This window comes from Polypterus senegalus, chromosome 5 (genome assembly GCF_016835505.1).
Source record: "Polypterus senegalus isolate Bchr_013 chromosome 5, ASM1683550v1, whole genome shotgun sequence".
Lineage (NCBI taxonomy): Eukaryota > Metazoa > Chordata > Cladistia > Polypteriformes > Polypteridae > Polypterus > Polypterus senegalus.
In genome coordinates this window covers 99,407,659-99,418,204 of record NC_053158.1, presented here as the reverse complement: position 1 = coordinate 99,418,204, position 10,546 = coordinate 99,407,659, and positions in this window count along the sequence as shown.

Sequence of the window (10,546 nt, the reverse complement as noted above, 5' to 3'; positions counted from 1 at the left end):
ACACATTCTCTCATACAAGACCAATTGACCGTGTCTTTGGGAGGCATGAAGGAGTACTCAGAGAAAAACTCACACAGATATGGAGAGAACACACAGAATTGGCAAAGCATGGGATTGCTTTAGAATTTTAATTCCATCTCCTGGAGTTGTGAGCCAGCATCAGTACTTATTGCTACACCATTAATAAATGCTTCATAAAAATACAATGAAAAGCCTCGAAGTAACACAATAGTGAATATAGAAGGATTGTATCTTAGGAGTCTGCATTTTGGACAACTTGTACATACCACCTTTGAAAATGTTGTCAAGGCTTAGGGTTTGGTTTAATATTGGTGACACACTTGTTCCTAAGAGTAGAGACATAATATTTAAAACAAGTAATTACAATACTGGGTGGCACGGTGGTGCAGTGGGTAGCACTGCTGCCTCACAGTTAGGAGACCTGGGTTCGATTCCCTCGTGTCCTCCCTGCATGAAGTTTGCATGTTCTTCCCATGTCTGCGTGGGTTTCCTCCGGGTACTCTGGTTTCCTCCCACAGCCCAGAGACATGCAGATTAGGTGCATTGGCGATCCTAAATTGTTCCTAGTGTGTGGGTGGGTGTGTGTGTGTGCACCCTGTGGTGGGCTGGTGCCCTGCCCGAGGTTTGTTTCCTGCCTTGCGCCCTGTGTTGGCTGGGATTGGCTCCAGCAGACCTCCTTGATCCTGTAGTTAGGATATAGCAGGTTGGATAATGGATGGTTAGAATTTCAATACTGGGACCTATCTGATAAGCTATACATTGACTAGGGGCCAGCTTCTTTAAATGTTAATGATAATATAAATAAAAAATTAAAAATAGCAATGTATTCAAAGCATTTGCAGATGAATGTGTATTTCCTGCAGTAGCCAGGGGAGGAACTCCAAGTATCAATGTAACAAAGGTTTTATGATGGTAGAATCAACCTCCTATGAGGCAGATATTTATATAATCATGAAGCCTGCAGCAACATCCTGATGTAACCTACATTCAATACAATAGCAGGTGTGGTGGAGTGATATTTTGTACATAAGTTGATAAATATTTTATGTCTTTATTTGTAAGATAGACATACCAATTGTAATTTTAGGCTTTCATTAGGCTTGGTGTATTTTGATGTGTAACTAACCAACTCTCAAGTCTTTAGAACCGACACAGGATAATTTATTGCATGCCTCCATCCGGTTTCTCGAGGATGATTCAATGCAGGACATTCTTTTAAGCCAACCCTGGCAAGAAAGCCATAAAACTACCTATCTGGCAAGCTTGAGTTAAACAAATGAGGGCAGGTATGAAAGAGCAAAGTGTGCAGCCATTGGTCTGAAGTATGGCTGTTTGGGATTGTTTTCGAATCAGAGGACATTACCATGAAGACCTGTTCGGCTAAGGATTTGGACAGAAATTATAAAATTGGTTGCTTTACCCCTCCCTCTCTCTCACACGCACCATGGCCATGAAAAGAACACAATGCGGAGCACAACTCGGCAGCCATATTAATACAAGCATGAAGCCTGTCCTGAAGAAAGCTGGCTAGAAATGATGACTTGACTAGAGACATTTGAGTAAGTACAAGTCTGTGTGCTGCCTGAAAGTACACATCTTGCATTTATCAGATTTTATGGTACCAATATTAATATGTGCTTTGTTTCATTATTATTATTTTATGAATATTATCAATAAAACGTTAAAAATATATAACTTAACTCCTGCTTGTCCTTTTACACTGTCTAATTTCCTGAGATTATGGATGTAGAATGGAATGTGGGGAGAAGTTGTAAAGTACAATACCTTATAAACAGTGGTAAGTCTATAGGATATGAGACATTCTGTTGAAGTCTACACAATAAAGAGTACAAAACGGGACCAAAACAAAATACTTGGAATAGTCAGCAGGATTTTGGGGTAAACATGTTTTGCACTTTATTTCCGAATATTGTTTTGATATATACAAATATATGTGTGTGTGTGCATTTTAGGGCATTTTTAGGAATGATGTACATGTGTTTGCTTACAGGTGCAAAAGGAGCCCAAATCATAACCACTTTGGCAATTATCATTTGATTAATATTGTAGACATAAAAGCCTAAATTCGTAATAAAAGCAGCCATCTTCGGGTGGAGTAGCAGAGGCAATCAGGCTAAAGCTAGGAAATTGAAGCCTGTTGTGCAGGTAGAAAAACCAGAGGCTGGGCCAAGTGTCCCACAAATTAGAAGAAGGCTAGAAGGATTAAAAGTAGGAAATTGGAGATCAGGTATAAAAAAGACAGCTGCTGTTGTAAGAGGTTTATTATCTTGTATTATTCATAATAACAAAGAACAGTATGAGGAAGAAAATAGAAAAGTAGTTGAAAGTGAAAAAGGAATGATATGTGAATGTTTAAGTTCTGATAGATGTAACAGCAAATGTGAATGAAAAATGTGAAGTGCTAGCATGTTGAACACCCACTGCTAAAGCAGAGAAAGCAAAGGAAAAAAAAGGAATGTAAACTGCCCATGGTAAAAGTTAGGGGAGTAGTAATGGGATCAAATTGGAACCCTAAAATATTTATGGGTGACTTACCTGAGAATGATGAGAGCTCAGATAAAGAGTGAGAATGCGAGTGTGAGCAAAAGGAGAGAGATGAAAGGAAGAAAAAACAGCAAGGCCATTTCCATCCATTATTCTTCAATGCACCACATTATCCATGTAATCTGTCCAGTATTTAGTGAACATGTTACACTGATAGTTTTTTCGCCACCATTAGGAAAGATAACCATTGCTGCTGTGAAATTTGATTGTGAAAAAAGAAATTACATAGAAGCTGGTGAGTTTGAATGGCCATCGTTGACTGCAGGGCATAAACTGGATAATGGAATATGTGAACTGAATGAAGAAACTGTGGAATGAAAACAAGGGACAGTGGAAATGAAAGAAATTCAAGTGCTTGTGTGTGAAAGGTCTGAAAATGCTAGTCCAAGTATGACTAAGCTGGAAAGTGCACCGGTTCAGCATGAACCAGTTTAGTGGTTTTGAATGAAACAGGACACAAGAAAGAAAGGATGGGTAAAGGTGCAGCAGAGAGTTTTACAAGTTCAGAAAACAAGTCAGGAATGCACTGGAGTGTGAGTGCCCTAAGAGCACTGCTAGGCAGGTCAACAATTACAAAGCACACTTAGGTTTAGCAACTTGAAACCTGACTGACCAGTTCACTAAAAAGATAGCCTATAATACTCCCTGCAATAAAATGGAGAAACGTGAGCTGGCTGTGAGTAAAGAACAAATGTCAGCTTTAGGAGAAATGCTGGATTTTGCACTTGGATTTTGGAGAGATTTTAGCCAAAATTTTACCACACAATAAAAAAAGAAAAGGATGCACGCACTGGGAAAAAATGTAAGGAATGCTCAGGGAGACAGGAAAGAGAAAATAGTTTTTTCTAACTATTTCCATTCCTTGACCTTTTGTAACAATGTTGTTTCTAATTTGAGTTTTTACGGACTTTGGGTTGGTGCAGGTAATGAATAGTAAAGGCAACAGAGAGCATAAATCCATGCAGGAGACCATGTTACAACTAAAACATTGGAGCAGAGTGGCACTAGTGGTCACGCTGTTCCAGTGAATGCTGATTATGGCTTATAGCTAATGAAAAACCAAAATTCAGTATCTCAGCAAATTAGAATATTGTGAAAAAGTTCCATATTGTAGACTCCTGGTGTCACGCTCCACTCAGGTAATTAACCTAAAACAATTGCAAAGGTGTCCTGAGTCTTTAAATGGTCTCTCAGTCTGGTTCAGTAGGCCACACAATCATGGGGAAGACTACTGACTAGACAGTTGTCCAGAAGACTGTCATTGACACCCTCCACAAGGAGGGGAAGCCACAAAAGGTCATTGCTATATTCAAACATATTAATGGAAAGTTGAGTGGAAAGAAAAACTTTGGAAGAAAAAGGTGCACAAGCAACAGGGATAACTGCAGCCTTGAGAGGACTGTGAAGCAACGTGAATCAAAAGTATCTGGGACATGGACTACAACTGTCGCATTCCTTGTCTCAAGCCACTCCTAAACCAGAGCCAATGTCAGAAGCATCTTACCTGGGCTAACGAGAAAACAAACTGGACTGTTGCTCAGTGGTCCAAAGTCCTCTTTCCAGATGAAAGTAAATTTTTCATTTCATTTGGAAATCAACGTCCCAGAGTCTGGAGGAAGAGTGGAGAGGCACAGAATCCAAGTTGCTTGAGGTCCAGTGTGAAGTTTTCAGTGTCTGAGATAATTTGGGGAGCCATGTCATCTGCTGGTGTTGGTCCACTGTGTTTAATAAAGTCCAAAGTCAGCGCAACCATATACCAGGACATTTTAGAGCACTTCATGCTTCCCTCTCCTGACAAGCTTTATGGAGATGTGATTTCATTTTCCAGGAGGATTTAGCACCTGCCCACACTGTCAAAAGTACCAATACCTGGTTTAATGACCATTGCATCTCTGTAATTGATTGGCCAGCAAACTTGCCTGACCTGATCGAGAGGAAGATGAGAGACAGCAGACCCAGCAATGCAGATGAGCTGAAGGCCACTATCAAAGAATCCTGGGCTTCCACAACACCTCAGCAGTGCCACAGGCTGATCACCTCCATGCTACACGGCATTGATGCAGTAATTCATACCACTGACCAAGTACTGAGTGCGTACATGGACATACTTTTCAGTAGACCAACATTTCTTTATTAAAAATCTTTTCTTCATTGATTGGTCTTATGTAATATTCCAATTTTCTGAGATACTGAATTTTGAGTTTTCATTACCTGTAGGCCATAATCAGTAAAGTGAAAAGAAATAAACACTTGAAATATATCACTCTGTGTGTAATGAATCTATATAATATATGAGTTTCACTTTTTGAATTGAATTACTAAAAAAAAAATCATTTTTCAATGATATTTTAATTTATTGAAATGTACCTGTAGTCCCAATAGCTATAGATTAAAAAAAAAAAGTTTGTTCCGGACCCAGAATAAGGTAACTGCATCAAATTTACATTCCAAGAGGTGGAAACTGTGTAAACCAGTTAGAAATGCCAGAAATAAGGGCATTAATTATGGGCTCTTAAAGTGTAGATTCTGGGAATTAATCAATTAATTGGGATACTTAATACAATTAATGCTATAATAATGAATTGTGACGTCTAGGGGGCCCCCCAGCTCCCCAAACACTAACGCAGCAGACACAAACACAAGTGCAGTAAAAAAAAAAGGCTTTTATTCAGTGGGAAACATATTCCACTCATTTCTCACCAGCACCAAGCACATTATAGCCCAAGACTATAGCACACAACACATCTTCTCTTACTCTTTCTTTCCGTCTCCACTCCTCATGGCAAGCTTCATCCCAGTTCATCCTGACTCTTGTTTGTCTCTGCGAGGCAGCTGGCTCCTTTTTTAAGCTACACCTGGAAGCATTCCAGATTGCTCCTTAAGGAGTAGGGAGCTGGTGTGGCAGAAGCTCAAGATAGGGTTCTGCAGCTCTCAAAGCTCCCCCTGGCGGCCAACAATTAGTAATTCCAATACAGCCCTGGGGGAATCCGAGTTACCGGAGTAGCCAAGTAGCAGTTCAGGGGAAATAGCACCCTTCAATAGTGATTTCCCCTTGCCCTTTTTTAAGGAGGCATCCCGGCCAGGTAAAGACGCCGGTTGTCCCTCACAGAATATACACTGAGAAAATTAATTAACTTTTCAAATAAGCAGATGTAGCTGGTACAGTTGCAAGTCATATGGGCTCTGATGTTTAGGTATAGTCTAATTGAGAAAACACAGAAACCTGCGGAAGTTGTCAGCTGTGGTACAGGCACAGGACCAGTGGGCCAATTCTGAACTGAGGTGTTAAGCACATTGCGTAAGCAAAAGATGATCAAACAATTCTGGAGATGATGAGGGGTGTGTAGCAATGATGTCTCTCCTATTGGACAGGAAGACACTTGATGGCCACAGTGGTGACCCAGCCTATACTGGTAAAGACTGATGGTAGTCAGAGTTTCACCATGGGTGAAAAAGCCACTAAGTCAACCCCAAATGTGCGAAGAGTGGTCACAAGGTTTGTGAACAGTTTATGCATAAGCACATGTGTTTTCACATGGGCAGTAGTGGTTGGCACTGTAACATGTGGAATGTTGCCTTCCATATTTTTAAGTTAATAGTACGGCTGCACATGCTTGAATGAATTGTTTGGGACAGTGGTCTAATTATCAGTTAGACACAGAACCAGCATAGGTTAAGAAACAAATTCACACAATAAACGTACAGTGGCAGTGGATTAGTTTAGTGGAAGGTATGGATTTGTCTCACTCTGAACCACCAGATCTAATGACATAAGAAGACTGCAGAAAGCTAAAGAAACAGAAGAGCAAACCAGAGTAGATAAAAGTCATCAGTAGCACATCCAAGTCTTTCAGATTATCTTTGAAATAAAGACGATATGTTGTGAACAAATGGTCATACTCAATTCTGATCACAGAAAAAGCAATCTCCAGAATGCAAAACACAAGTTGTGCAACAGATTTTTCAGACAGTTAACTCTAGAATCCCTGAAGCCTACACAAATATTCATCAGCAGTGTCTTTGTTTGCAAATATGTCAGTCAGCACTGGCAGCAAGCAGCCTGCTATCCCATTCCCCACAAAGGCAGCTGAAGTCAAATCAAGTGCAAAATTCTCAGTGCTGGTCTGTTTATCTGGAAGTGAGGTGCCTGGAATTGTAGAGGGTAAATAATGTATCATTATTTGGAATACATACATTTCATGTGTGTTCTGTGCGTACAACGATCTGTGTAAATGTAGGATGACAGGAAATGCGAGGCAAGAAATGTTGAACACATAACTAAAACAGAAACTTTCTTCATGTTATAGTAATAATTGACAAAACGTTTGTATGAAGTGTATAATGTGTGAAGACTGAAGTCCAAATATCAAATAAAAACTTTCATAAAAGGTATAACAAAACAAGTGCACTTTTATTCAAGAATGTAAACCAAAGCACAAGAAATTGTTCAACTTGTGTAACAACTGAAGCCCAACTATCAATCAATACAAAGTAGACACATCTGCTTGGCTGGTGTAGAGGTAAGAACTGCTGCATAAGGTTGTGGGTTTGATTCTGGGTCCTCCTAGCATTTTCCATTTTGAGTAGAGAGCTGGTATTACTGCGGTGGGCTGGCGCCCTGGCTGGGGTTTGTTTCCTGCCTTGCGCACGGTGTTGGCTGGGATTGGCTCCAGCAGACCCCTGTGACCTTGTAGTTAGGATATAGTGGGTTGGATAATGGATGGATGGAGCTGGTATTATTGTTACTACTGTATAATAAAAACGTACATTTGATTTGAGTCAGTAACAGCTGATGTAAATGTATGGTACTTGTAAAATTTAGCACTGAAGGGATAAAAGCAGACACACAAACACAACTTAATCTTTTCTTCTTGGTGTCTTGTTGAGCAAACAGTCACCGCAGTGTCTATGGTGGATATTAATTTTTCTTTCACACGCACATTCACATCAACATGTCATTTGAACAATTTTTTTATTCAAGAATCCAAGAATAAAACTAAAAAAATCATTCAATTTAAGTTTTATTCAAGAATTAAACTGAATCAAAAAATCATTCAAATAACATGTTGATATGAATGACCATGTGCGAGGAAAAGTAACATCTTTTATAAGTACCATAAATTTACATAGGATGTTTTAGACTCACATCAAATATATGTTTTTGTTAAATAATAATAATAATAATAATAATAATAATAATAGCAGCTCACTACTCAAAGCACTAAATAAAGAAAAGATGCGGGATTTTAACCTATTACCTCGCAGTTGCTAAACAATAGCTTATCCACTGCGCCATCTGCACAGATCCATGATGGAGCACCGTTACCACTGTGACAAATGGTTGACATTGAAATGTATACAAACATCTTTTATTTTGTGCTTACTGATAGTTGGATTTCAGCAACCTGTCAATTGAGCAGTTTCTTTTTCTTTGATTTTATTCTTGAATTAAAGTATACTTGCTTTGTTACACCCTTTATGAAAGCTTCATACATCCTACACTTCACATTAAAATTATGCCGTTATTTATACTATAACATATGAAAACATTTTCTGTTTTAGCAGCGTGTTAAGCATTTCTTGCCTCGCATTTCCTCTGTCATTCTATATTTACACAGATTGGTAGAGACATGGAACACACATGAAATGTATGTATGTCAAATCATGATATTCCATTACTTATATAATTCCTTACAAACACATACCCCCACTGTGAGGATTTCAGCAGGGCAATGCCTTTATCTGATTGAATGTGCTGGGGGGCATAGCAGGTTGTGTTCTGCTAAACCACACATTGACAAAACAAAAACAGGCTATTGGCGCAGTGATAAGGAGCTATGAGCTCTTGGTTTATGTCAGGAAAATTTAAGGAGGTCAGAGACAACGAAGAAAATCATAAGCTTCAGGAATTCTAGTGGTAGTGTTTAATTATATCATAAAGACATTGTACAAAAGATTATCAGAGGTGGAGTGTGGTGCAGTGATATTTTGTATAAAAGTTAAATATTTTCCATCCACCCATCCACTTTCCAACCCGCTGAATCCAAACACAGGGTCACGGGGGTCTGCTGGAGCCAATCCCAGCCAACACAGGGCACAAGGCAGGAACCAATCCTGGGCAGGGTGCCAACCCACCGCAGGACACACACAAACACACCCACACACCAAGCACACACTAGGGCCAATGTAGAATCGCCATAATAAATATTTTGTATGTCTTTATTTGTAAGCTCAATATACCAATTGTAATTTTAGTGTTTTATTCGACAGGGTGTACTTTCATGTCTAATTAAACCCCAAGTCTTTAGGACTGACTCAGGATGTGAAATTTATTGCAGGGTTGGGTGGATTTGTGCCTCAAACTAGTTTCACAAGGGTGATTCAGTACAGGACATTCTTATAAACCAACTCCTGCAGGAAGGCCATTAAACTGCCTAGCTAGGCAAACTTCAGCTAAACAAATGGTATCCACCACTTGAGGGCATGTGTGAAAAGGCGTTGGACTCACTCATGAAATATGAGCAGGACAAGTTTGTTCGAAAATCTATTGTAGAGGGAAAATTCAATGTAATTATCAATGTTTCAGTAAGGACCATCTGTTCATAAAAACGAATGAATCTTACACATGCTCAGGACCAAGCGTATTGCATGTGTAAATAATTAAACGCATGATATATGAATACCATTTGCACAAAACACAATTAAATGAATAGAATAAAAAAAAACTGTATAAATATGTGAATTATAAATTACAAAATATCACATCCTTCAATGAAATCTCTGTCAGATTAGCTACTAGTTTGATGATTATTCAACAACATAGGTGTCTTGTATTGTTTCTCAGTAAACACATTACACAGGTCTATACATAGATACAGCATACAGTATAAGCTCTACAAGTGCAGATTTGGCTGGAAGGCAACACATTGTGGGAAAACTAAGTTCAGGAGGTTTATAGCACTTAACTAGTATAAAAGTAATAACAGAGCAGAGAGTCCCGAGGACCAAATAAGATCCGAGAGGTAAAAAACAGTTTAAAAAAAAAGGGGATGGGCTACAGATAAAATTCATTGTAAGTGGAAAACTTCTTCAGTCGACTTTAATGAGCAAGTCTTTGAGTATTCTGAGCAGCTCAGGTCTCTGGTAATGTCAGCTGATCATTCTCTCACTGTGTCAGGCCCACACCTTCTCTGAACAGTGCAGAGTAGGACAAATTGGTATAAAAGACACAATGTTAAGATGGACTCTTCTTTAAAGAGCACTGATCCTAATAAAAACTGTTTAGCAATGGCAGACAAAGAAATCCCCATGGAGATATTGAGAATTAAGTTTTCTCTGTGCTGGAAAAAGTCTAAAAATAGCGTAACAAGGAAGGTTCATTTGATATAGCACTGTGTGAGGAAATGGAAACATTAATTAATAATCTTATGTTTAAAAGGATTAGTGAAGTAAGGGAGCATAAAAGGTGCGAAGATTAGACGTGTTGAAATTGTTTAAACAGGTAGACTTAAACAGAAATGAAAATGAAAGTGTGATTGAGCAGCCCCTTAGAAAGGGTATGAAAGGAAGAGAGAAGAGAGAGTGACCCCCCTGCACCACCTGCATATGAGGCACGTGAATATCCAGCAAAGCAGGAATTATGGCAAGATCAGAGATAATATTAACACGCTGTTATGGGATTGACCAACTGAACACTTAAACAGAACTAAATGCACTGCGAAGTTGCACATGAGAGAAAAGAGAGCAAGTGAGGGACTGACAGTTGTGAGAAAGACAGATTGGAATGATGTATGAAAGGAATAAAAGTGTAAAGTATGTCATGTTAAAAGAATGCATGTGTTTGAAAATGCTATTCAATGACGTGTGAATGGGACTTTGTTTGAAATGTACTAGTATTAAAATGAATTTTCAAAGTGTTTGCTCAATCAATCAATCAATCAACATTTATTTATATAGCACA